The 27,902-nt window shown below is 37.9% G+C and overlaps 1 long non-coding RNA gene across 1 annotated transcript; it reads right to left on the reverse strand.

Annotated features, from left to right (window-relative positions):
* Positions 1 to 12: 12 nt before the first annotated feature.
* LOC140255117 (uncharacterized) lies at positions 13 to 27,884 on the reverse strand. Its single transcript, XR_011904390.1, has 4 exons — positions 27,747 to 27,884; positions 5,080 to 5,199; positions 1,861 to 1,937; positions 13 to 409 (listed from the first exon to the last, which is right to left on the reverse strand). It is a non-coding gene; the product is annotated as an uncharacterized lncRNA (long non-coding RNA).
* Between the last annotated feature and the right edge of the window lie 18 nt (positions 27,885 to 27,902).

Here is a 27,902-nt window from a genome sequence, read left to right on the forward strand (position 1 = left end):
TCTGTTCATGGACGTTCTCTCTCCTCTTTCCCTAAATGAAGGCAAATGATGGGAAGAGGCCTTTACATTTCAAAAGATACTGTATGACACAGGCTTTAACAAACGACATGTTTCAGTCATCTATGTAATCTGCTCTGCTTGCTTTAGAAAGCTGTAGCTGGAAGCACTTTCAGCTCAGCCTACAGCTTTGAAATATCTTTATGAGGTGGCTAAAAAGATTTTGTCTTCCATCTCCTGCCAGCACCTTGATAAGCATCATGAGAACATCTGTGCTTTGTCTAGAAATGTATCTTCTTCACTCCACTTTTTCCGTGCTTTTTTTTTTGTCAGAAACAGTTGTTCCAGAGGGAAAGCTAGTAGGTAAGGTAGGTCACCATGTTTGATAATTGTGAAAGATCGTTGTATAGGCCTAAAACAAAAGAAAGACAACCCAGACTTAAGTATTTGGTCAGAGAAGCAAGATATTCTTCTCTCCTGCAAATAAACGATTGTCCTGTCACCAAGAACAGCAAAACTTTTGTTGGAGATTCTTTCCAGTGCCTTTATCATAACTACTTCCCTGTCATAGGACCAAAGCAGAGCTGGAAATATGTGATTGGACTATACAGAAGTGTCAGATATACTGTGCATATCTGACACCAACCTGACATGCAAGGCAAATCTGTCCAGTTCCCTTCTTCCTTTTAACAGACAGAATCCAAAGAGGCTAAAGGCCAAATTGCTCCTGTCAAGCATAACCAGCTTGCAGGCACACTGGCTGAGCACCTGAAAGCTCGAAGAATTGCATAGTTAGCACTCCCACCAAAGAAAAACATGAAGGGATGCAGATGGTTCTCATCACCTTTTGTCTAGTAGTTACTCTGTATTTACAGAAGGTCACGGTTGTAATGCCAATGAGTAATAATGAGAGAGCAGTATCCATAGCCTTCTGGTCACTGCTTGCTCAGTCTTACATTCCCATGGTAGGGTGAAGTGAGTTATCATTAATCAGCTCTAGAGGATGTGTTTATGAAAAAAAGATTTTTCTTCAAACGCAGAAAAAGTGCCTGTGAATGTTCCCTCTGCCAAGCACAGCTGAGAAAGATCCCTTCCCTATTCCAAATTAATGAGCTTATCTAAAAGTAGAACCTGGAGAACCTGAATGTGTATTTAGCACAATCAAGTTACGTACAGGCCTCCAGCAGTTTGAATCAAGATCTGAACCACAGCCAAAAAATGAACTCCATCAAAACCCATGAAAATCACAAATTACAAAAAAATCCATACCACACACACATCGTCCCCCGGTCCCTTCTCTTAATCTAACAACCTTCAGAGACAACTTGAAGGGCAAGGGGGAAGCACTTATAAGGATGGACTTTCAATGTTGTTTCAATGTATCAAGTCCACAATCAGCCTGCAATTAGAATACATTTTAGAAAAATTACAGCATTCAGTATTTGGAAAGAAAGTAAGTGTACTCTTCACTTAGTTCTTGATTGTGACAGCAAATCTAATGCAGTTTTTAGTAAATCCTTAGTTACTGACTAAGTCTTACAAATCTTCCTTAAGGCAGAGGTTGGGACAATGGATATTCAAAATTAAATGTATTCAGATGAGCCACTCTCTCTTTAAAATATGTATCAACTAGGCTTTATGTTGTGCTATTCATTCTCACATCGTGGAGTTCTTGGGAATATACAGTGATAATGTTTATGCACTTTATCTATAGTTATAAATATGTTTATATGTATATATATATTTATATGTTATATCTGTGTTCATATGTGTTTATGTTGTACACATATATACAGACTCTATACTGGGATTAGTACTCAATGCTACTGATATATGTAGTTCATAAACAGTGGTTATTCTTACCTTACCCATATCCAGAAAAGGAGCTTGAGGGTCAAACCTCGAGTTCTGAATCCGTTTCTAAAGCCATACTATTTAACCTGAAAGATACAACATCATTATTAAATTAGAGTTCCTTAGGGATTAAGCAGGTAATCCGTGGAGATCATACTATAACTTTTCCTGTGGCTGCCATTGATTAAATACGTTCCATCTCATGAACCATGAATCATTTCATTTTTAAGTACTCTTTTATTTCCTTGAAATTTATCTAAAAGTTTATTAGATTCAGTCTGTACAGCCCTGATAGACAGCCTGCATACATTTAAAGCATTCCCAGTGGAGAAGCACAAGACATTTAAAATCTATATTTGATCTGACAACAGCAACACCATGTTTGAATTAGAAACAGATTAGACATAATCGAAGATAAAGAGGACACAAGCATCACTCCCATTTTGGTGGAGTGGGCTTTAAATTATCAGATTCATCCAGAATACGCTACTGAGAAACACTGAATTATTATCTTTAGACAGCCTTTTCTAAGAGTTTACAATTTCTCAGTTCAGTGAAGCTTGCCACCAGCTTGTTATCTGAACAAAAACCGAAAAATCATTTGGTTCAGAGCACAGAACTGATCTCACCTCCAAAAGTACACATTTTCTTCTGATAAAAGACACTTCATTGGACCGCAGAGGTACCACATCAAGCTTTACAGTAAAGGCAATCTTTCTAAGAGTCTTCCACTTTTCAAGTAATTCCTAACAATGTTACAAGTAGATATTGTTTGCCACTTTGCAGAGCCAACAACCCTCCCTACACAAAACAGAACACACATAGACTTACTTATGTCTCCCGCCCCTTCCTCTTTTTATTCAAATACTGGTTGATTTTGTGGCCCTCCTTCTCCCTGTCCTTATGTAGTGACAAACACAGACTCATTACTCAGGATAATTTGCAAAACGTAATTATGGATTAAAGTTTAAAACACCCCACATTGTCTAGTTAGAGCACTGATGTATATTACCTTTGTATATAAAACTCAGCAATAAAAAGAATACCCCGCTGATGCAACTCACTATAAAGCAGTTTTGATCAGTATGTTATTAATCTGAATCTCCCTCAAAAGAGAGCAAAAACGCATGCAGCAACAACTGAACTCATATTGATGAACTCAGTGTTAAGTGCTTTCAGAAACCTGCCTAGCTCTTAGCAAGCACGTGCTTGGCTTCAGACTGGCCTCAGGAAAGTTATATTCCTTACCTAGCTTTCAGACATCCCAAAGGCTCATCTACACTACAAGTAATACATGCTGCTGACAAAGCAGCAGCAAATTCAGTATGGACAAGGACTTGTGCACAACTTGCACAACTACGCACTAGAGTTTAAAGATCACTGTATGAGGATAAATACTATTCTTGTGATGGAAAACTGAAATAGGCCTTTTGCAAATGTTTACTTCGAATCTCATTCTACATATTTTCATAACTGTGATACAGTTGAACTTCATTGTTTCCTTGCAAATCAAGCTGGTCAAAAAGTTTTCCTATCATTATCTGAAGCAAGTTTCAACACAGATGCCAAGAAGGTTAATAAACACAAGCAAATCTTTGAAAACACGTTCATAAATAAGAGCACAGTGAAATAGCTGCATATAAACACTATTTTAAAAAGGATATTTCCGTGATAATTTTTATTTTTCAGCTGCACTAAGAAGCAAGAAGTGCTAGAATGGAAAAGAATGGATATTAGTTGGAAGATTTCTCCCTTTTCATACGCACTGTAAGTCTTCATATTAATGCAAATCATGTTCATCCTGTTCTTCAGAAAATTCACTTTACTTTTGGAAAAAACTCAGGTTGAAAGCAAAGCTGTGATTCACAGAGAAAGAACGTTTTACATACTAAAAACCTGAAATTGTTACAGTGGCATTTGATCTACTTCAATTTATAATTCCACTGTTTTGAAACATGAACATTTCTGATTACATGACTTTTTTTTTTTTTTTTTTTTTTTTAAATCAAAACGATTTTAGCTAAGAAACTTGCACACATTTGGTTTTAGTTTTCTTAAATGAAGGCTACTAAAATATCTCAATTCTGCCTCTGTCCAAGAAACGAATAGGGGCTTTTTTTGTGCATAACCAGATGCGTGTTAAATCCTGTTCCCCAACAAATCCACCAAGTAGTCTAGCATTGCAGTTTCAGGGCATTCTTTGTTTGCACAGGTAGGTCAGGTACTTATCAGCTTAATGACTTTGCTTGGTTGCAAACTATCAGAGTCCTGAGTGCACGCCCAGCCACACCTGTGGACTCCACCCCATATCCAGGAGCTCCACTTAAGCTCAGCAGTGAGCCTTCAGTTCACATCTGAACTATTTGGTGTGCATGCCTGCTGCTAGCCCAGTTTCTGGCCCTTCCTCTTGTGCAGACCAACATTTCTGTGAGCTTGCATATCCAGGAGAAATTTAATCCCAAAGAAGTTACGCCTGTTGTCCCAAGAACACATTTGAGGGCAGCAAGAAAGACCAAAGTCTGCAAAGGCTATCTGTTGGTTCAGAGACAAGTGTGCTCGAAAGTACTGCAAGAGATCCTTTCATCCACCTTTCTGAACTGAAATGTATATATGGACACCTCTGTTTTTTGATTCATACAAGCTTGCCTAAGGGAATTTGCCTAAGGGAATTACCTGAGCTGTTTTCCATAAAAATTGAGGTCTATTTTTTAATTAAACACACTGATGGTATATAAAAGTTTTGTGGTCAACTTGGTTTGAAAAGACTATTAAAAAATCTTCTGATTTTCAGATTCGTCACCTTCTTTAGAACTTTTTGTTAATACTGGCCATAAGAAAAAAAAACACCAGGTCTTAAACAAATCAACAAAATATTATCATTATTAACATTTCTTTAATAGGTGTGAGAAAGAGAAGGAATCCTGAAAAACTGAAATACCCATTACTGTGAATGCATTCTATAGAAATCTTTTGACACCAAACAGTAACAAGTATAAAGTCACAGACTGTCCATGGATCACACTGAAGCAAATTCAGAAGGGAAAAATGACAGTCCATCCAGCTGCAAGCTTTAGTGTGCCTTGAAAAGACACGCTCATCTGGGCAAGCCAACCAGAAGGATTTAAAAAGTTAACCAACATCATTCTAAGAATGTGTGCTGCTGGCTGAAGGAATCTCTAAAACAAGAAGAGAAACAGAAGGTAAAGAGAGCAGAAAATGTAAACTCACAGTCAACGGGTGAGGAAAGCCTCACAGCTTCTCTTAAGGTACCAACATTCTTGCTGTAAACCACTGGAGAGAGGTGACTCAGGTGGGAGAACAGCTACATTCAAATGCCTAAGGAAAGACCTATTTAGAAAAAATAAATAAATAAATAACAGAAGTAACAATACCTGTAAATAAACTTTCCCAATGTATTTGACAAATGCATTTACATATCATAGATGTTTTTGATTAGTCCCTTCATAATATCACAGAAATTGCTGTTGACATTAAGTCCAAAGAAGGTTTAAAAGTCGTTTCATTGCCATTAAAGCAAGATACATTTCAAATAAAGGAATGGGTTTAAACATGGCCTCAGTGTTTTCAGTCAGATACTGAAGAGAACACTTGATAGCATTGAACAGCCCATCTACAATCATGTGGTCTGTGTATTCAGTGTAGGGTTTCCATTCATCAGAAAGGGGATCTGCCTGCAGCAAATACTGATTGTCCTGGAAAGAGCAATTTAGAGAATCGCTAACAGGGGTTTAGAGTTGCTCTTCCCTGTGTGGATTTCTTATCCCAGCTAACCGATGAGTCCAGGAATAAAGGAATTCTCACTTTGATGAAGAAAAGTATTCCCACTATTTACAACATAATTACCTTTCCACTGCAACTTTTACACGCACATCTGGAACTAATTACTGCAAGCTCTTTCTTTTTGGAGTTGGATTTGCATCAGCAAGTGCAAATGCAAATACTTGAAAAATACTTCTAGCTTTTACCTAATTCCATTTTTCCTAAGTATTCACATCTATTTATTAAAAATAGCTATTCCTGGTACAAAACATTTCATGTGACAGCAGGCCCAGTAAATATCTGGTGAATCTTTGCTCTGTTTCTTAAATAGTACTCCCCTGTTTGATCATTTCCCTTCTGAACAGGAATTACTTCTGTCATTTTTTCTGACAAAAATAAAACCAACACAAACTGTTTGTTTTTTTGTTGTGCATGTGGGTTGTTGTTGTTTTCTGTCAGCACAACAGAAACAGCTATTTCACGTTATCCTTAAAAATTAGTATATATAGTATAGAATCTGGTTTTGAGTGTACACAAAATGTGCCAGGATACCAAAGATCTGGATAAACTGACGTTCCTGTTCATAAGACAGATGACTTTGCAAGAGCAGGACAAGTTTCTCTATGCTGTAGCTCCTCCTTTGTCTTTCTGCCACAGCTTCTACATGAAACAGCCAGGCTCTCATTTCCTCATTTGCAGGCAAGAAAGCCAAACTGGCATAATTCTTAGAATAGACACTATTTTACAAATGGATTATACCAGCTTCCTCTTGTTACCTAAAAACCTGTTTAGACCCAGGAAAATGTATTTTACTGACTGCACACAGGCATACTATAACCATAACCATTTTACCTAAAAATCAATCCAGCATCATATCTTTCATTAAAAAGGTACGATGGTGTTGGAATAAGATGTTCTTGAAGGTCCCTTCCAACTGAAGTAATTCTATGGCTCTATATTAAATTTTTCAGAGAAATCCAACACATGTCTGCAGGATTCTTGAATGCTGTTTCCATCAGCAAGACAACAGCTGACTAAGAATTTTTCTATGTTTCCACAGCAGAAGCTGCAGCACTCCCAGTCTGAACTCACTCAAGTAATTACAAGAGTTTTGTCATCACACATTTGAGAGTTGGACTAAAATCACCAACTGATTTTATTCTGGTTCCTAAACACCAGCCCACTAAGATAAGTTTCATCATCTGTTCCCAGTGTTATAAACCACTTGTCATAGATGATGAAACTTAGTACAGCATTAGCATTATTACTGTTATAAGCCACTTATGCTTGATATCATAAATTGCCTGATGGGAGGAATTAGTTCTGTCCATACATTTACAAAATAATGCATTAAGAGTCACTTTTTTTGTTTTCAAAGAAAAACATGTGTACACCCAATAAGACTATAGTGTACGATTAACTACAAACTACAGAGTAACAGCAGACAAGGTATTCAGAAAAAACAGCTGAATACAGTTTGATATTGGTTTAGTTGAAGATTTGAAGAGATTATTTATGGGTACGTCAATTTTCTAGCACGTCTTTATGTTCACACACAACTGTCAAAAATCTCCCTTATTTACCTTCCTATTTACCTTATTTACCTTTTAAAGTCTTCTCAGAATACAAGTACACTGAAACAGCTTTGTGTTAGAAGGATGTTTTAAAATCAAGATATTCCTTCTCTTGTAGCAACAGCAGAAAACTGCAGAATCACAAACATTCTGTCACTCAGAAAAAGGCAATCAGACACTAAGAACAACATTGCGAGTAAATCCTGTGTAATTTACTGAAGCAGAATTTTCATCAGCCTTCTGACAGCAAGAGCATGAAGGTTTTACCATCAGTATTCTGTTCTAGTCACTTCCTGTAGGTCCCACGTATAATATCCTCTTATAAAATGAAATCAAAACAGCATTTATCTTCATAGAATGGCCTGGGTCACCAACCACCAGACCAGGCTGCCCAGAACCACATCCAGCCTGGCCTTGAATGCATCCAGAGATGGGGCATCTAAAACCTCTTTGGGCAACCTGCTCCAGTGTGTCACCACCCTCTGAGTGAAAAACCTTAATCTCTGATGTTTCTCAGGGGACAGGTATACTACAAATACATGATCCCATTACACTTTTTTGTACTGCAATCAAAATCTGCTATTTATCTCTAGAGTAAAAAAAATAAATAAATAAATAAAAATAATTAACACAAAACAAGGTAATTGCTAAAACAATTAAAAACAATCCCAAATATAAAATAAAACCAAATTCCAGAGAATGACTACACTGAGGCCCAGTGTACAGAGAAGGTGTGGATACTGTGTAGGAATCCATCTGTTCCACTGCTCTCTCCCATTTCGCACGGCTTGCTTCCACTATCTGCAAAATTCTACTGAAACAAAAGAGATTTCACCTCAATGTCATTCTAAGTGCACAGCACAGCTATAACTTCAGGAAGTGCCTGAAGTGTTTTAAGCCCCATTGTACAATGTTTTACAGCAATACTTACGGATGATTGATGCGCTTAAACTGTGTTCTGTGCCTGAGAAGCCTCTCGTAACTCCTGAGACTATTTTAAACTGCCTGAAGTCGCTGGCATGATTTTATGAAAGGCATCACATCCATTCCTTAATGTAAATAAACAGAAACATTTATGGTGATAGACTGCCAGTTTTACCAGTGTATAAGCTGCACATAAACACAAATCTGCTCTCACTGACCAAGGAGCAGCAGCTTCCCACCTAAAATCCTCTAAGCCCTGGGAAAATTCCTAAGAGCTCCATAGGGCAACTTACATAGGGTGTTGGTGATTTCAGGTTCCCCAGGAGGATGCTTTCATCTCCCTCACTCTGTGAAACATCGATTGCTCTGGAAATATAGAGGCCTTCCGCTGGCTGCAGCCAAGCCCAATTCCAGCACACAAATCTCAATGGCTTTTCTGGCAGGGCACAGAACACAAGCCTGGAGACTTGCAGGGTGGTCCTTAGGCAGAACTCTGGCAATAAGTGGATGACACTGCAGCAGAGTGAGCTACAGACACAAATGAAGGCACTGTTGCATAGTCATAAGAACTATGAAGCGGACACATCTATGAGAGCTCATTTGTTTTGTCACCACACAGGTCCGTGACACTTATTTTAGGATCACCCAGGAATCTGGTTAACTGCCAAGATGGCCAATTACTCTTTCTTGAGATTTTTCATGCAGAGAACACATTCCTTCACATTTTATAATGAAGTCTCTCCCTCTTTGACAGTAACCCAGTTGAAATCAGACAAACTAGGAAAAATAAAATCAGCAAGGAGGACAGTTTTGAGTATGAACATGGAACAGTTTATAAAAATCAAGGAGTCTCCTACAAGACTTTATGAGCACGTGAATATGCGCAGATCTGAGGTTTTAGAGACAGGAAACAGAGCCAAAATGTGCTGGTTTCTGTCAGCCTTCCTGTACATTTAGGCAATGTCCTAATGAATTATTTTCCATTGGGATTCTGAAGAACTGGATATGGCCAATTGAATTGTTGTGTAATTCCATTTTATTCTTTAATAAGAATAGTTACCTCGAGATCTGTGTCCGTGACAACATGTTTTGCTCTCACAGAATTTCATCAGAAGGTAATTTAGTTGTGGAAGAAATTAAGAATTCTAAGCACCTACACATTCATTTTAAAGTAGAGGTTCAACATAATTTGGATTTCAATGAAATAAAATGAAAAAGAGTTCAGATTTCAAATATTTTTAAACTTGTCATGCACATTTCAGCAGCCTCCAGGCCTAGGTTCATCTGCCTTTAAAGTCCCATTTCCTGCTACTACTGCTACTCTGTTACATTCCTTTTTATGGTATCTTCTTCTCCAAATCCTAACATGGAGAGAAATAATCTGCCTTACACTCAATTCCAACTCTTATTTCTCCATAGGCAATAGGTACTGTTAGAAGCTTGATCAGTAGAGTGAATTTCAGAATAGCTTAGTAATTGCTGGCTTGCAAGTGAAGATGCTGTTCTTAACATTTTTATCTTTCTTTCAAGAAAGGAAATGATTTTTTGGAAGGAAAAGGAAAGATTATTTATTTCTATCAACAACTTGTTGATCTGAGCAGGAAAAACATTGCTTCTCTTGTTAGGAACAAGCACATACCTGCAGAATAGATGTATTACTAAAAACAATGCACAGCAGAAAACAAAAGAAGCCATTAGAACAAGGTTCCTTTGAATATATGGGATTTAAGAGACAAATTCAGTAGGTATAATTAAGAAAACAGTGAAAATTATTGTGTTCTGAGATTATACATGAAACAATAAAGACCATCAAAAAACCAAACAAACAAACAAACAAACAAAAACACTAAAGGAAAATAGCTAATTAACTACTTGAAATTTTTTTAGTTGGTAATCTGGTCATCAAGCACAGACAGAAAAACAGCAAAACTGGGATAATAGCTGGAAAGCGACAGCAAGCCTTTCCAGCAAATTACCAAATATCTGCAAATCTGTAGGAAATTCATTGAAAAATAGATAAAAGAACTGCCATTTAATTTTAACCTACATTACTCTAAAATCTGCATTTTTCCCAGGGAAGATTGCTTTACAAATAATATTTTGTTCAAGTAATTTCTACTTATCTTACTGCCCCCTCCCCCCCCCCCTTTTTGGCTTCAAAAGTAAAGCAGAAATTGTATAGAAATCTGTGTAGAATTCTATTTTGCACTTATCCTTCCATGAAAGATTAATGGATTGCATGAAGCATCGTGGCTTGAAGGCCAGGGAGGAGATTACTGAGAACTGAATGATGGACATAACAATAAAGCTAATATAAAAACTAATAAAAGTACAATATAGGAAAACAAAAATAATAGGAAAAAAACATCTAGCTAGTTGTAGAATTAGTTGGAGAAAAATGAACACAAAAAAACAGATCTGTTAATTTATACATAAATACACATATGAATTATTTATATAAATAAATATTAGAATCGGCTTTTTGTTTGCTTGATTTGTAGGAGTGGTTCTGTGGTACAGTTAAGAATGGCAGATGGAATAGCACTGTGAAAAATCCATATTTCACACCTCTGAGAAATCAGACTACACAACATGCCCCCGAAATCCCTGTAAGAAGGCATGAGGTTCTTGAGGAAAGGATGGAAAAAGTCTCTTAAGTTGCACAAACCAGTGTAGACCTATTCCAAACTGCATGACACTGGAATAGTCATCTGTACGTGAGAGGAAACACTGTGCTGTGGTCTCATGAGCAGCTGTGGCCAAGAATTAATGCTTTCTTAAATTTTGTCTTCGCTAGCTCTTTTGCTGCAAGAGTGGGTCAAAAAGCCAGCAGCAAGAGCCCTGAGGAAGCAGTTCTGGCTGAAAAGAGGATAAATATACTAAAGCGTTGCACACAGTTTCCCTGCACATCCAAATTATTCCAGAGATCTCGAGGAAATGGGACAGTAAGAATTATTCTCCTTCTAACCTGGTTGGCCTTGGTAAGAAGCTATTAGGAATTCCTAGAAATTCCTGTTGTGCACCTGCTTGCTCTGTCTGCAACAATCCAGCTTGCTCATTATTGTGTGCATGTTGTTGTTGCTCTTGTGATTATGGGAAATGGCACAGAAGCTTCAAAAGCCAGTAAATCCATTCTGCAACAGACAAATTGCAGATGCCTTGTGGACAAATTCAGGAAATGCAACCAAAAAGTTTATAGTGTGATTTTATATCATTTTTCCCAATAATATGTTTGCTGTATTTGAATACGTATTACCAGCAGCAGCCTCCATTTCTGGCAGTTTGTGGTTAAATATCCCATAAACGCTAACTCACTTCTTCTATTCTGAACTCACTACAGTCATGCTGACAGCCCAAATTACAGTATTTTATTATATTGCATCTTCACTGTGTATTTTATTTATCTCTGTTGTGCCTTCTAGTTTTTGGCATCTATTCAAAACCTTTACCTGCGTCCTCCTGCTGTTTGTCCTTCTGGCAAACTGTTCTGTTTCTGTTCTGCAGGTTTTTTGTTGCTCCCGTTTTGTTTCTTTTTTTATTATTATTATTATTTTGTATTCATACCAAAAGCTTTTACTTCTGTGAGCTACAAAGTCCACTTATTTCACAAGCTTAGGAAGACTCAATAGCACCAAACTGTTTCTGAAACCCTAGACAGCTGCAAAGATAGCCCATATATTAAACCAACAATTCTGACAACCTCTGAAATGCTGCTTATAAATATGCTCTTTGTGGCATAAAGACAGATTAATTCAGAAGTTAAATTTTGAAGTCCAGAATTTTAAACATGTATGTTGACTATATGCAATTCACAGTTCAACTAGTTTGCATGCTGCCCATTTGCTGTTTGTTGCAACTTTATGTCTTGGCTTTGTGTGGCTCATCACAGGTTCTAATAATTTGTCATCCAAAAAATCTGGAACTTTTTTTGTATATCTAAGTTTCCTGCCTAATTTGACAGCTACACTGGCTTCACTGTTTCTAAATTTCCTTGAAAGAGGACCATTTTCCTAGATCAGAAAAGCCTTAACAATTAATGCTTTCATTTGGCAATATGTTATATAGCATAGCTCCTAAAACTAAATACGTAGTCTTAAATTAGTTTGGATTTTCCTTTACAGACTGAGACAGAACCCAGTCTCACTACAGGAATGGAAAAAACTTACTCCAGTTGTTGTATAAATACTATATAATGATATAACATTATAATATATATATTATAATTATTATATAACAATATAATATACATATTATACGATCATTGAGCTTCACTAGCTAATATTTAGTTATCAATCTTCACATCCATTACAAAACCTTGTCTTACTTTAGTGCTTCCAAATAGACAACTCTTTTCTTATTTGCTTGCCTCTCTGGAAGATGATTTCCAGACTTCTGCTTTTTTGAGGAGAGAGATTTTACACATTTTACTTTAGGCAAGGTTTAAGAACTTTAAGCACCTAAGTCAAGAAAGAAGAATGCAGGTGGAAACAACCCTCTGTTTCCTCTGAAGCTTCCCATCACCTGCTTGGAAACTTAAGTAAAATAAGTGAATTATACAGACCTTGTTCTATCAACAATTCATATCAGAGAAAGCCCTATGCTTTGCTGTAATTGTTTTTATGGGACTACTGAGTTTACAGAACATACTTGGTTGATCAATTGCAGTGCTTGTGGAAAGCTAGTTTCTCCCTGTGCCGGTAAAAGGTGAAGACAAGCTCATAGTATGCTGATTATTTTAATCAGAATCACTCTCATGGACAGAGTGAGTGCATGAGGACCCATGTTTGTTCCTGTCAGCCATATTCTGTCAATCATCTCCTTTGCTCCTCAACAGCAGCACAATGTCCATTTTCTCTCATGTTTTCCTGTTTTTCCCTCAGTTATCTCTCTGCTGCATCTCTTCTACGTTACACATACACATTCTATGTAACGCATATAAAAATTCCTTCTCCTATCTCTTGATTTCATTATATATCTGCTTTTATGTTTGTTGTACTCTTTGGGATATAGTGCTGTACAGAGAACAGTGCTGATGGCAAACTTGTCCAGTCTCAGCAGGAAGGTGTTCCTTACAGCAATTATACCTGATGACTTCCTTTCCATTTTCCTTCTGCTTCTCATGAAATTGTATTTTCTGAAACCCTCTGAATTCTCCCTTAGAGTCCTACATAACTCAATGCATTCAACCATCTCTTTTCCATCCATCGTCTGTTTTCCATCATCTTTTTCATTTTGTTAGATATTTGGCTCATTTACTCATGTATTACCTACTCTGCTACTTTATATTTTTCCTCACTATTTTGTTTGTCATTTTCTTCAAAATTTCCAGGGTTTACACAAGATCAAGATACACAACTCCCACTGATTTTAATAACTCCCATTGACTTTTATGTGAGTTTTCAGCTAACTCCCTGGCAACTCAGCAAATACAGGGTCTGGGTACCATTTATATTTTGTACTTTCTTTCAACAGGAATTTAGAATCACCTCTTTAATAGAACAATCTTTTTAAAGCTTTTCTGTTTTAGTGATCTGACATTACTTTGACTCTTAATAGCCAAGGGACCAAAAACATTTTCTTCGAAGTTAGAGAAACGGAGTCCTGCAAATCCAGACTCAGAACAAATTAAGAAAGATTAGTCATTTGCCCTTGAGTCACATCCAAATTTTGCCCTTACTTTTTATCATTGCAGTCTATGGTGGTCTTCTACTGCAGATGAGCACATCTTGAATAATGAATGACTCTCCCAACAGAAATATGCAAATCTTGCTCTCCATTTAAATATTTGGACATATCTATTTCAATTTCCTAAATCCTCTCTTCTAACTTGAGCTATAAATGATGCTAAGACAATTATCTAACTCCACCAGATTGCCTATTGTTCATTCAATAGAAACTCTTATTTCTATCAGAATGTCAAACTATTCCTGTGATTTTTCACCTATCGTTTCCTTAAACTTCCACAGTGTTTCTGAATCTTAGTAATAACCAAGGTGCCTACAGTTATAGAAGAAAGGATGCTTTGTCATAATAAAGTAATCTACCCTAACAGACCATCTGATATAAATAAGAACAAGTGGGCTGTTAGGGTCATAGTCCCTTCATCTATACCTCAATTGCTGTACTCCTTCCAACAAGACTCCAATCTACTGGCAGTTGGGTTTGTTTTTTCTTTCTTCCACCTTAACCATGCATCTCCTGAAGCATTTTCTCCAAACCTGACTGTTTTTGTACACGTTTCATTCCAGACATCAAGCTGTCTCTCACACAGCTACAAGCAGTGGTGCAATTGCAGACAGTCAGTTTATCCTACCCAGCAGCTTACAAAATATGAACACTGGAAATATCTAGTACAAATGAGAACCTTTATGCAAGGCCACACTGTGTTTATCCTTTATGTAATTTCAAGGGAAAAAGAGAATGGAAGGATTTAAAATCATAATAAACTGGCAGCCAATATGTCTGCTGTGATCCTTGAGTACTCCCCATGGAGCATGCTGGCAGAGCCCTGAGTCACCTTCTCGAGACTAGCGATGAGGTTGGCCACAGAGGAAAGATTTTGGAATCCAAAAATACCCAAACACTTGGATGAGAAAACAGTTTTACATCCCCATTTCATAGACAAAATCTATGTAGTTTCACTTACTGTGAGCAAACAGAATTACTTACATTTGCTGCCTACCATTGTTTCAAAGTCAAGTAAGCCATGATACTGCTTTTTTTTTGTTTCCCTGCACATAAGGTGACTTAGAACCACAATGACAGATGCAACACACATCTTGTCTTCAAACTACTGCAAGGCTGTTTTTTAAACAGATTCTCAGCTATTAGCATTGATTGTAATTGGAGCTGAAAATATCTGTCTCATTTGTCCACATTTTTTCAGTTTTTTCCTCACCATTTTACAACTTTCTTTTTCTCTCTGAGTCATTTAATCTACATGAAAGAAAACTTTACTTTAAAATTTCAGAGCACTGAAGAAGGAATGTTTGCCAAAGTTAAGTATTTCCCAATGTTTTCAGTTCAGCTACAGGAAGTCTAAAAGCAGCACAATCAAACAAAAAGAGCTACATAGCTAGATAAAGAAAACAAATACTGTAGGTGTGGAAAACAGATTGACTGCAGTGTGATTTATTTTCATTCTATAATTCTCATTCATATTATGTTAAAACTTAACCTTCAGTCCCGAAAATTAGTCCAGACAGCTAAGTTTTTATTGGAGGATTGCCTGGAGCAGTTTTTCAGGATCAGGGCCTGCCTCATCAGGTGGTCCCACCAACATGAATACTACCAGATCAAAACATATTTCTAATACAAATTTATCACAGCATGCACTCAAATATTTATCAAATGTTTCTTAGCGTGGTAATTAGGTTAGCAATTCTCAGACAACAGAATTTTAAGATATAATAGATTAAAAGTTTCACCTGAAAAGCAGATTCCAGTCCTAACAACTCTTAAAATACAGGATCTAACATGGTTCCAAAATAGCAATCATTTGCCTGCCAAGTGAATCCCACTTAATGACAGAGATTCTTACATTACAAACGTACAGAAAGTCCCCAGAATTCAATTACAGATATCAATACTTGCTATTCAGAGCAACGGTTCCAAAATAAAGCTCTTTAATTTCAGATTATAATTGAAAGTGTAACCAAATTATTGCACCCTTTCACTTTTGGCACCACTGACAAACACGGGAACTAATCCTGTACCTGTTACTCACATTAACATAAATGCGAGTAATCCCTTTCAAATTAATAACATTTAAATAAAGATTACCAGTGTAAGTAAAAATGACAAGATAGGGTGGATAAATCCCCTGAAATTGAATGATACAGTCCATTTAGTTTCTTTCTCTAAGGCATGTGGTTTCACATGCTTGGCTGAAACTAGAAGTATGTGAGAACATAAGACCCTAAACAACAGACACTGCATAAAGTGCTGTCACCAGCCTCAATATTGGATGTTTAGTTTATGTAAAAAGCGGTTCCTGAGATCTCTCCGCATCCCTCACTGTTCACGTTCTCCCTCACAGAAGGCACCTGACTGAAACACAGGGCTCAAGCTTATAACTTAAGCAGATATCTCCTACTGCACGAGCAGTTCCTTTAGAGATGGAAACAAACATTTACAAAATCGCACCTCAAATTATTTCCTGTTTTTCCACTTCTGTTTTACATCTTTGCCTGCTGTGACTCAGTCACATCACAGATGACTTCACAAGAAACAGGCATTTTATAACCAAGAGGCTAACATACTACTGTTCTTCTTACAAAGGGCTCAATAAAAATGCTGTGGTTAAAAACTAGGTAGTTTCAGACCACATTTTTCCCAAGTGCACTTCCCGGGACTTCCAGTCACCCTGAGCCATAACGCATAATGCCTCTGTGGCATCTGGGCTCCTTGTCGTTTCTCCTCACAGCCCAGTGCTGTGAAATACAGTCAGTTCTTCAAAAGGAAGGAAATTCAGGAGGTTAAAGGAAAAGCTTTGACTTCCTAATCTGTAACATCACTCTCTGAAGAGTAAGTATTTTTATACAATTTGTTTAAAAAAAATAAGCAAGCCGTAACTAGATTGAGCACGTGCTTTCTGTATGAGAGTAATAACCACATTTCACCAAAAATTGAATAAGTCTATCGTGTAAATGAAAGACTCCCTAAGCACACATTAGCAAGAGAGACTGTAGTAATTTATCATTTCAATGATCCCTGAACAACAGGATCTGTAAGTAACTTTGATAGAATAAATTGTGACAGCTTCATAGGAATTACCACAAGTTGCAGAGGCAAAAAGATGTACAAGTCAAAATGGGCTGCAGACAGTTGCATCAGTTCATGTATGATCAAGCATTGAAACTAGCCTTGCTAAAATCAGTGAGATCAAGCATTGAAACCTAGCCTTGCTAAAATCAGTGAGAAGACTCACTAGAACAAAAAGATAAAGTGACAGTACAGGGCTGAATGAATTGGCCCTCATGAGATAACCACACTGAGAAAAACACATGAAGATTTTGTTGTTACATGAAAATATAACTAAAACAAAGTCTTCATCTTCCAGGAAAAAAGGGGGAAAAAAGCAAATCTGAACACTATACTCCTCATCACACAACTACTGTTAAACACAGGGCATGCATACTTGAACAAACCCTGAAAGAACAGAGAAGTCCAGATTTTTTATTATTATTATTATTATTATTATTATTTGTACAAGAATAAATGCATGGCATATTCTGGTATAGAAGGAAATAGGTGTGTTAGCATTATCTGGGGCATAAACTTTTTACCCCTTATCTCCTGCATGTCATCTTACGCTGAGATAATCAGAAGAAATATGCCAGGCAAGGCAATGTTAGAAAATTGCACTAATCTTCTCCTTGAGGAGGGATTCTGGTTTTAAGAAAATAATTCCAGATTTTACAGAACTCTCAATAATTCACTTGCAGTGAAATACTTCAAAGATAGTGACAGCAGACAGTAAAAGTTGTCATTCTCCCCTCGACTTCTCAGCAGGAGAGCTAAAAAGTTACTGTCTGTGAAAGTGAATTAGTAGAATTTATCTGCCAGGCCCTACTCACAGATAGTCAGAGAGGAAATAATTTAAAAGAGTTTAGATATTCTTGTCTACAATTAAACAATTTGCCCTTCATGTCAATACTTAATTTACTGTTGGCATTGATGCACCCCATAATTAGAAAGCTGTTTACATATTTGCAGTTTCGCATGAGTGAAAAACAAAAGCAGAAAGTTAAAAAGGAAGAGTAAAAAGGAAGAATAGTTTGTATGCCAGTGCAAAAGGCCAGTTCTGTACTTGCAGTATGCTGTCTAAATGTTGGCATGTTCATGTTAAATAAACAGTCCACTTATGCTTCCTCTTCTCTGCTTACAGATCGCTCCATATGTTACAAACCAAAGCAATTCAGAATGACACAGATCATTTCAGAATCTCACAGAGCTTGACAAGAACCATTAAGCGAGCCTTCCTCTTCCTCCTCCTAAGTTCAGCAAGAGCTTTGCTACAAAGTTCATGGAAATTAAAGGTGCCCCAACTTCCAGCACTGTCATAAGGTACAGGTATGGTTTACAACTTCAACATATTATTGGAGATCCAGTCCACAAGATGTTAATCCAAATGTAAATTGAAACTGAAACCACCAAATCCCAAAGCACGCTGATAATGACTGATTGATGTAAGCCACACAAACTCTATTCTACATTTGTTTGAAATTTTGATCTTCCTTAGTGCTATTAGTTAACAACATCAAACAACTTTCATATGTAAAGCAAACTGAAAACAAAGAAAGGCACATGCCTTCATAAAATATGATGTATTGCATGTAAGAAATCCCTCTGCAAAAAGAGCACTGTGAAAATGTTGTAACATTTGCATTTACCAACCTGTTCTAATTCAGTACACTGTGCTTTCCCAAGTTTCCTCTCCCACTCCCATGAAATTCATCACTCATACACTGATCTTCTAAAGCGAGCATCCTCCCCATCTTACTCCCAAACTATTGCTGCTTTATCCTCTTTCACCTATGAAATGTTTTGGTGACTTCATTTCTCTAGTTTATGTGGTTCCTGATACATTTATAAAACAAATTGCAATTAAAAAACAAAATTAAAAGCTGGATTCTGTTGAATACAAATCTCTAATGTAGTGACTCCATCCCTCCAGAACAAGGATTCCCAGCACCAGGTCACAAGCTCAGTGCAGCCACAAAAAAGAGACCACAGCAGTGAGGTCAGACTCAAGAATTTAAGTTCTTACTGAAAAGTCTTCTATGAAAATCCAACTGTTTTGATTTCCACATACAAGTTATTCCGCTTCAGGGGATACAAGTTATTCCGCTTTCAGGGCTGACTGTTTCAGGGCAGTCACGTGCAAGGTAGCTTTGGTCCGAAAACCCCATATTGTCACAGTATATATAAGTTCAGGAAAAGAGAAGCACTTAAACAGCTATAGAGTTTTTAGACGGAAGTTGCTTTCTACCCAGAGCAAAGCGCAGAAGTTGTGTTGGTTAAAATCATCCTGTTCAGGCAGGACAGCCTGTCTCACAGGCTGACAGTTGAACATTCATCTACCCTGATAAATGCATTGAAATTGATTTCAATGCACTAGATCTGATTTCACAGCAACAAAGTTAACCAAATTCCAACTGCTGAAAACAAACCCGTTTCAAAAGTAAAGTCTGACTCCCCAAATATTGCTAATTACAGCTAAAAAATCCTTGCTTTCTTAGTCTGGGGCTGTTTAGTCTGGGGAAAAGGAAGCTGAGGAGAGACCTTACTGCACTCTTTAAATATCTGAAAGGTGTTTAAAGAGAGAGAAGGGTTAGTCTCTTCTCACTGGTGACAGTACAAGGCTAAATGGCCTTAAGTTGCACCAGGGGACGTTGATATTAGATATTAGGAAACACTTATTTACAGAAAGGCCTGTTAAACACTGGAACAGGCTCCCTGGGGAGGTGGCTGGGTCACCATCCCTGGATGTGGTGCTCAGGGACATGATTTAGCAGAGAGCTGTAGAGTTTGGGTAGTATGGTTAGGTCATGGTTGGACTTGATGATCTTGAAAGTCTTTTCCAACCTGAGTGATTCTATGATTCTCACACTAGCTTGCTGACAATTCCTGCATCATAGACTCCATCATGATCCTAAAGCACTCCTTTTTTAATATAAGATGTAAAATTTTATTTAGTTATGTATACAATTGATATATCAGAATGATGACACTTCTTCACATAGAACAACCTTTTAAAAAATAATAATAATAATCACTAAAATGTGAGAAAACGTCAGGAAACATCACAAAACTGCCCAGAGATGTATGTGCATCACTGAGACAGCCAGTGCATGTACTTGGTGGTGTCAAGGAGATCTGTGGTAGACGCACACACACATCTGGAGCAGGAAGAGAGGCAGAAACAGCAGCATTCTGGGCTCTGAGGAGGGTCGCTCGAATTAAAAAAATATGGGTTAGCATCAACCCTAAAGTATTTTATTTCATTCAGGAGATTCTTTATCCTTTTTTTTTCCCCCTGAATAAATGAAAAATGTCACGCCAAAAACCCCAAACCTCAGAAATCTTTATGTCTTTAAATTCTCAAAGACCAGTTTTTCTTTTCCAAAAAAGAAATGTTGCTAAATACTCAGTATCAGATGTTCCACTTCATTTTTCAACTCGCTTTCATTTTTTTCTGAGAAAATCATTTGCCAGCTTTGAGTCAAAGTTCAGGATGGTGCCAGTTCTTCAAAGATCTTTTTCCTGACAAGTACACTAGAAACAATGAAAAGCATCATCCAGGTCAATGTAGCAAATATTTACATCTTCATACTTTACTCCTCTGCATAATGATATGGTGCCATTGGTTCAATCAATGGTTGCACTGTCTTCATCTACAGCCTCTGTAATTCATTAGTGATTCTAAGGCACGCTGAGAAGCTCACTTCGAAGCCTAGCAGAAACAGCTTTTCCAAAGAGCATCTCAAGCATTGATAAAATCAAACGTTTCCAGAAGGTACAATTAAATTCATCCACATTTCCTCTTGAACATTAGAAAGAATGATACCGAAAGCTTTTAAATCAACAAAAATGCACTGTTATCTACACTAAATACAGCAAAGAGCATTTAGTAATGATTCTATTTTTAACATCTTGTGTATGTAATCTGGAAGCCATGTATCAGGATTGAATTAATCTAATCCTTACAAGACAGCAGACAACTGAGGGTTAACATCTGCATCTCTGCTTTGCTCCTGTGCCAAGGTGCAACAAAGAGGCCTAGCTCCAGGTGATTCTCTGTGCCATATGTGCTGCATTTCCTGCACACGCTAGGAGCTGAGAACAGCATTTCCAGGTTTACAGCTAGTTTGTCTCACTTTTTATCAGTTTAAGCCTGCCCCCTCCTGTTGTTCAGATATTTTATTTAGTTTACGTCTTGTGATGTCTCTACACCAAGTCCCATTAACAACGTGCCCCCAGAAAAGCACAGGAGAAATGGAAGTATTCTGCAAGAGATTTACAGCCAAATTCAGCCCTCTGGGGAATCTGCTCACAGAAGCGTGAAATTTTCAGATGTCTGCATAGTGCAAAGGGTAGCACGGCCAGCTTATTCTGCTGCCCTTGGATTTCAACAGATTTTTTTGTGTGGCTCTGGATTGGAGGTCAGGGGAGAGCTCTTCTTCTACAGCATTTCAAAACATGAGCCAGCATGGTCACTCTAAACAGGGGAAAACACTTAACACACTGACCCCCCTCCCATATGCTGAGCCTTGGTTTCTCCTAGTGGTCCAGCTGATTGTGAAGTCCCTTCTTCATTCATATCTGAAAGGTACAGCATTTGGTATGACCTCAATTTTATGATTTTAAGAGGCACAGATGAGCTTTTCTGAAGCAACTCAGACTAATGAACCCAGACTGAGCTCAGCTGTGGAAAGGCAACAATGAGCACAGGAGGAAAAGGGTCTGTAAGCCATGCTGCAACCATGTTCTACAAGAGCTTCAGCAGCACTGATGCTTGTACGGGAAACAAAAGAACAGGGTGGCAAGATCGGGCTAAATTTCCATCAGGGATTCATTCCTAGATGACAGCTATTATCATAGCTACCATATACTATATCTTATAGTGCAAGAACAGCCTGCATACAGAGAGCAGTTCCTCACAGAGCAGTTAGACTCATGGAACAAGCAATATTTACCAAGTTTTGCAGAGGCAGAGATGTGACTCACTGGCAGCAACAGTCCTCCAGCCACAACTTCCCCTTGGAATTTGGCACGATGATGGCCTAAGCAGTGCCATAAACAATAGAACAATAAGATAAATCCAGTGCTGCAGGCTAATCTGTTCTCGGACTACTTTGGAAGCTAAGGGCCTACAGAAGCAACTGGCATTGGTAAATATACTGTACGTTACCAGTATTGTGAACCACATTTCTGCCCCTCCAAAGATATTTACCCAGATCTCCCAAATGCACTTTCAACTAAATCCCATGCATAAGCCTATTTCTAGGAATCAAGTTACACATCTTCAGGAGCATGGCTCAAAGTCAACAGTGCTAATCCAAAACCTACAGCTTCTCACAGAACAACATACTTAACAGAACAGACCTGTACTATTTCATTTCCACACGCTGGTCAACAAGACCATTTTCTGAACCCTTTTATGGAATTAAATAACACTAAACCTCTTTTAAAGCCTAATACCCATTTCACAGGCATTGACAGCAAAGTTGTCAGCTGACGTTTGGAACCTATCACATTCTATTTATACCTAACATGCTAAAGCACACTAAGACTTTTTTTTTTTTTTTTTTTTTTTTTTTCCTCCCTTTTTTAACCACCAGAAAAAGATCAGGCAACATACATCTGTTTCACAGTAAAAACAAGATATTAATACTACCCAGTAGTTCAGCTGCTTCCCAGCCTTTGGGCAAACTTCAGTGCAATGAGCAGACTCCATTTTCATACTTTTAAAATTCCTTAAGAGGAAGCTGGTAGAATTAACATGAGAACATATTCATTTTCATCTGAGTTCAACTGTGTGGTTTTTGGGTTTTTTTTTGTGTTTTTTTTTCCCCAAATAGTTTTCCAGAGTAATAAATATAATCTTGTTGTAAAACTATACCCCGCGCAATGAGTTAGGTGTTGAGTGTACGTTCATTAAGGATAATGCAGTAACTGAATATTATAATGGCACAAAATGGAATCCAGATACAATTCCAGCAGGTTACACAGAAAGCTGATCACAGGGGAAAGAACTTTTCCAGAGAGCATATTAGTAACTCACAGCAGCACTGGGAAAATTAATAAACTATACATTGCTTTTTGTACTGAACATATTGATGTCCAAATGAAGAGGAAGAACTTCCTTGTTATAGAATTTTACTCTGCTGCAGGAAATATACCTCCTGTTGAAATTCACTGCTTCCCCTGGGAAAGCTCTTATCAAGGTAGAAACTCTGTAGGAAGCTATTGAACATACAAGTTTTATTGATCTGTTTTTGGAGTGAAATTGTTCTAAGTTACCTTGATTTTAGCCACTCGTGGCTCCCCTTCTACCACTCCCCAGCTGCTCTTCCAGATATCAGCACAGGTCACACAAACACATGCTACAAGCACTATATCTTCACTTTAGAATGGGCTAAACAAATGTAACACCTCTGTACTTCCAGGACTCTGGGAAAGGGCTTGAAACTACAAGTCTTGAAACTATACCCTATGGAAGACTTAGCACAGAGAACTTTGGTGTATCCTCCATAGGCATCTTCAAACTACAGCTGAACTCCAAACATGCTGCTCACTGTACACAGCATTCAGTGCTAACCCTGCCTAAGAAGACAGTTGTTTCAAGCTCCTAGTCAAGAATTTGGAAGCAGCTGAAACAGCAACAGATCCTGAGAGCCAAAAACTCATCTGTGATTTTCATCCACTCAACTGAACTCCTTGTACCTAGGACCATGTGCAACATAACACACTAATTGTTCCCCTCTTCCCCTCCGAAAGAGTACTGTTCCTCCTTAAACACATGAGCTCATACAACCGCAAACAAAAGGCAAAAGACTGTGTGTAAGATGTTCTGGGACACAAAGAGTTAATTTTTCAACTGTAAATTCTATCACTGTTCAGAGATGATCTACATAGTTCAGGATATAATCTAACATGCTGCTCTTAAAGGAAGTTGTCAGTGTCTGATGGGTTTTTATTACAATTGCTCACTATAAAACGCACTATTTAATTACTGGCATGAAAGTGATTCTAGCATAAAGTAAGAAGGGGAAAACGAGACCTCTCCACCTTTTTAACAGTTAATGCACTTGCGCACATAAAAATACAATGCTTTTTCATATGTATTTTTAATGGTGCACTGCATTTCCTTAGATATATGGGATATATTTTCTATGTTTATCTCCTTAGATAAGATGCTGCATCGAAAGCGATATTACGATCACAATCTATAATTTAAATAAATCTAAAATTGTTGAGATATAGGTCAAGAAGAGATTAGTGATTTCGTGGGCAACGTAACAGCCCATTAAATGGCACACGGCTAAGTGCTCAGCCTCTAAAATGAAACGTCTTAGGAAAGATAATGCAAGTTGAACTTCTTCTAAGATAAGGCATGTATTCCTAAACTGCTGAATTAGCACTTCTGCAATGTCACGTATAACCTGGAACTTGAAATTTTTTAAACCAGTAAACCAGATTACAAAGCATCCATTCTACAAGAACATACAGATACTGTAATATAGTCAAGATATACTAACACAGAACATAGTAACAGGAAATACAGATATTTTTAGGAACCAGTTTTTCAACAAAGCAGAGCATGAGTCAGAGTTTGACAGAATTTTCTTGGTGTGTATTCAAAACCTACAAACTGCACGTGTACGTGGCTGCAAAGTATTTGTATTCATTATTAAAGAAAGAACTGAAGATGATGTAGATTGTCTTAACCCTACTGAAAACTCTCGTTCCAGGACAAATCTATTGGGAAAGCAGCATTGTTTGGAAAGAGGCCAGATCAGACAGATGGCACAGAAAAGGGGATCAGGGAAATGTTCAGTGGTGGGAAGTTTCAGTGGCAGTGTAACACGTAAAGGACAAAGAACGCGGTCAGTATCTTGAGCTCCTGATACTGACCAAAAAAAGGTATGGACAAACAAAACATTTTTCTAAGCTACACTTCATAAATACGATTGTTTATGTTTCTGAGAAAGAAATCTGAAATGTTTATAGGCAGTATAAAAATGCATAATTAATCTTAATACACAACCAGAAATGTGTTACTGTTTTCCAAATGAGTACGTTATGTATATTAAAAAAAAAAAAAAAAAAAAAAAAAAAAAAAAAAACACTTCTTACCATCTTTTTTTTTTTTTTTTAATGAGATTCCTATTATTATTATTATTATATGTGATTCCTATTCTTTTCATGAGCTTCCATAACTTTCTTCTTTTTAACTGTGATAAAAATATGAAACAGATTCAGTTCAGGAGCACAATCAACAAAGTATGCACTTCACATCACTCTTATTTCACGTAATGCTGCTCACAAAAACCTGAGATAAACAGACACTGCCTCATTTTTCATGCATTGAGTTTACGGATGTTCAGTGAAACCCTAATGAAAAGATTTAATCAGCTGCAATCAAGCTATCAAAAAGTGAGTCAAGCAGTCCGAGTTTTGTTGCTAACAACACAAAAAATGCTGATGTGGCTCCACTGTCCAGCCACTTTGATTCCCAATTTGAAAGAATCAAGGAGATGGATGAATCTGAGAAAGAAGTGCTGGGACTCATCCATACTGCTCCGGGACATGGGTGGCAGTCAGCCACATGACAGACATCTGCTGAGACATCAGTGAGAACACAGCTGAACTACAGTGAATGCAATTATCTTTTGCAGACCCTCTGAACAGTTTAGGGGAAATATTTCAGAGGTCCTTGCTACCAGGACACCCACAAATATTTCCATAAAATCCAAGTCATGTGTACGTACATAGTTCCTGTGCTGGATCCTATCCTGCTCAAACATGCGGGTAGTATGGATCCCACTGTGCCAGTCATCATGCCCCACAATTACTTTCATTTGTGCTGCCACAGATAAAGAATTAAAAATGGAAAATGGTACCTCCAGTATGAAATCCAGCTTTTGTTGTTACGAATATTTCCTTGTCCAGTGACATAAGATTAGTATACTAGCAGGTGGGAAAAAACCAACTAAAAAGCTTCTCAGAACATAACAGTCATCTCACACAACAAAACTACTGCTGCATGGAGCCACCAGCACATTCGGTTGTGCTACAACCAAATGCACCACTCTCATCAAAAAGATAATTGGACAGGGATTTCTTCTGTGCAAATTGTGACAATTTATCCACGTCAGAGTTTATTACCTCACTGTCATGAAACTCTGGTGTAGAGTGCCAGGTCATTATCAATAAGCAAGTTTAAAGCAGTATTTTGCTTCATCAGAAATGCCAAAAAACTTACTTTAAAATTTACCAAAATTATTTTGGTAAACAGGTCAACATTGCTTGTTTTTCTCTTAGAAAGCACTCCATGCTGATACTTTTCCTAAAATATTAGGTATGCAGAGCATCAACTGGATTCATACAGCTTCACTACTGTAACATAGATGAAATGGATTGCATCCTTGTGGGGGGGGAGGAGGGGGGAAGAGCTAGTAGTAATGAAAATAAATAGCAACTCTTAACTGTATTTTCTCTTACAGAGTTTTCTAAGATCCCAGATGGTTCTTCTGTCCATTTACAAGAACAGAAATCTGTTTTTGAAATGTGGTTTTATTGTTAACAAAACAACTCATAAACACGGAGCCTCAATACAAATCTGAACATTCTACATCCTACTGGGTGCCAGCAAGAAAGACAACAAAATATAACAATGCGGAAACAGTGTTGCAGCTCAGAGTACGAAACAGTTTTCCCATCCATACATACTGAGAAGCCTTCTGGCTCATCATCTCACAACTTGGTTATTCCAGTATGATTCTTCCAATTCCACTAAATGTTACCCTGTTAGATGGTCAAATAGCTTTACTCTACACTGCACCTCATGCCTGGGAGGAGTATCTGTTTAGTACACTGTTATCTTCAAATTCTTCCTTCAAACTGTCTTCTACCACTGAGCCAATGAAAGGCTGAAAAAAACTGCTGCGCTCCCATATCCATGTTGTCTTGTGTTTTTCTGCTCCCCTATCTGTGTCCATCTGTCACCTCTCATCTTACACTATGCAAATTCTAAGGGCCACGGATGGCCTCTTGGCACCAACCAAAGTAAACCCCTCTGTAAGACTAGGACTCCAGAGAACAGAGAAAAGCACCACAGACCACAGCAAAGTACAGCTGTTGTAAGAGCAGCTGTCTTTGTCAGCATAATTTCCCTTACTGTAGAAAGGAGAAAAACCCCACCCGGCCTTCCTACACGTGCCTGCTTACATCCTTTCTTAATGAATCAGCATCAGCTTGACATAGAGGTAGACATTCCAAAGCACACATCAGTGTCTCACAGAAAGCCTGTGTAACACTCAACCAGTTTTTCCTTCTCATCAGAGAAATAACAAGGTAAAGCTTTAAGAGACCTTGCAAAAACAAACAAAGAGAAAAGAGTCAAAACAACCACTGAGCTGATCCAGAGCCTTACATTTAAAGGAAACACTACATTTACTTTAACAAACTTTGATAAAGGTCTGATGTTACAAAGAAAAACAGGCTTTTGCTGAAATCAGTCAAGTCACCACAGTAAGAGACAGAGCACTCCTCCAGTCCCACCACTGAGTTGTTCAGCCATTCCCAGCCACCTGCTGGCAGTTCACACTCCCTCTCCAGCTGCCTTCCTGGAAACCTAACATATTCCAGCTGCTCTGCAGTCCCAGGCCTTAACCCTTGTATCCCCACGCAGAGCTAAAGCACATACTATCCTCTGCCGCACCTTCACTTTTCCCAGGTGCAATGCTGTAACATGATGGAAAGTGCTGCAATAACAGCAGAGTATCAAACTTCTGGGCTCCAGCAACTCAGGACTTGCTCAAACACAACAGCTGTGAGCAAAGAAATAAAGGAAGAAGAAGAAGAAATAAAAATAAAAAAGCTGCTTACCTTCAGAAGGCCTCAGGCATGCAGGGAACTCCAGCAAGATACCCTTACCTCCACTGCCAACCCCAAAATGAGGTCTGGGAAGGGGTGGATCCTGGCTGCACCCCTTCCAGTCACTCAGGGGCATTGCATACAACTGAGCTTCGTTGGGTTGGCCCT

This window comes from Excalfactoria chinensis, chromosome 7 (genome assembly GCF_039878825.1).
Source record: "Excalfactoria chinensis isolate bCotChi1 chromosome 7, bCotChi1.hap2, whole genome shotgun sequence".
NCBI classification, from domain to species: domain Eukaryota; kingdom Metazoa; phylum Chordata; class Aves; order Galliformes; family Phasianidae; genus Excalfactoria; species Excalfactoria chinensis.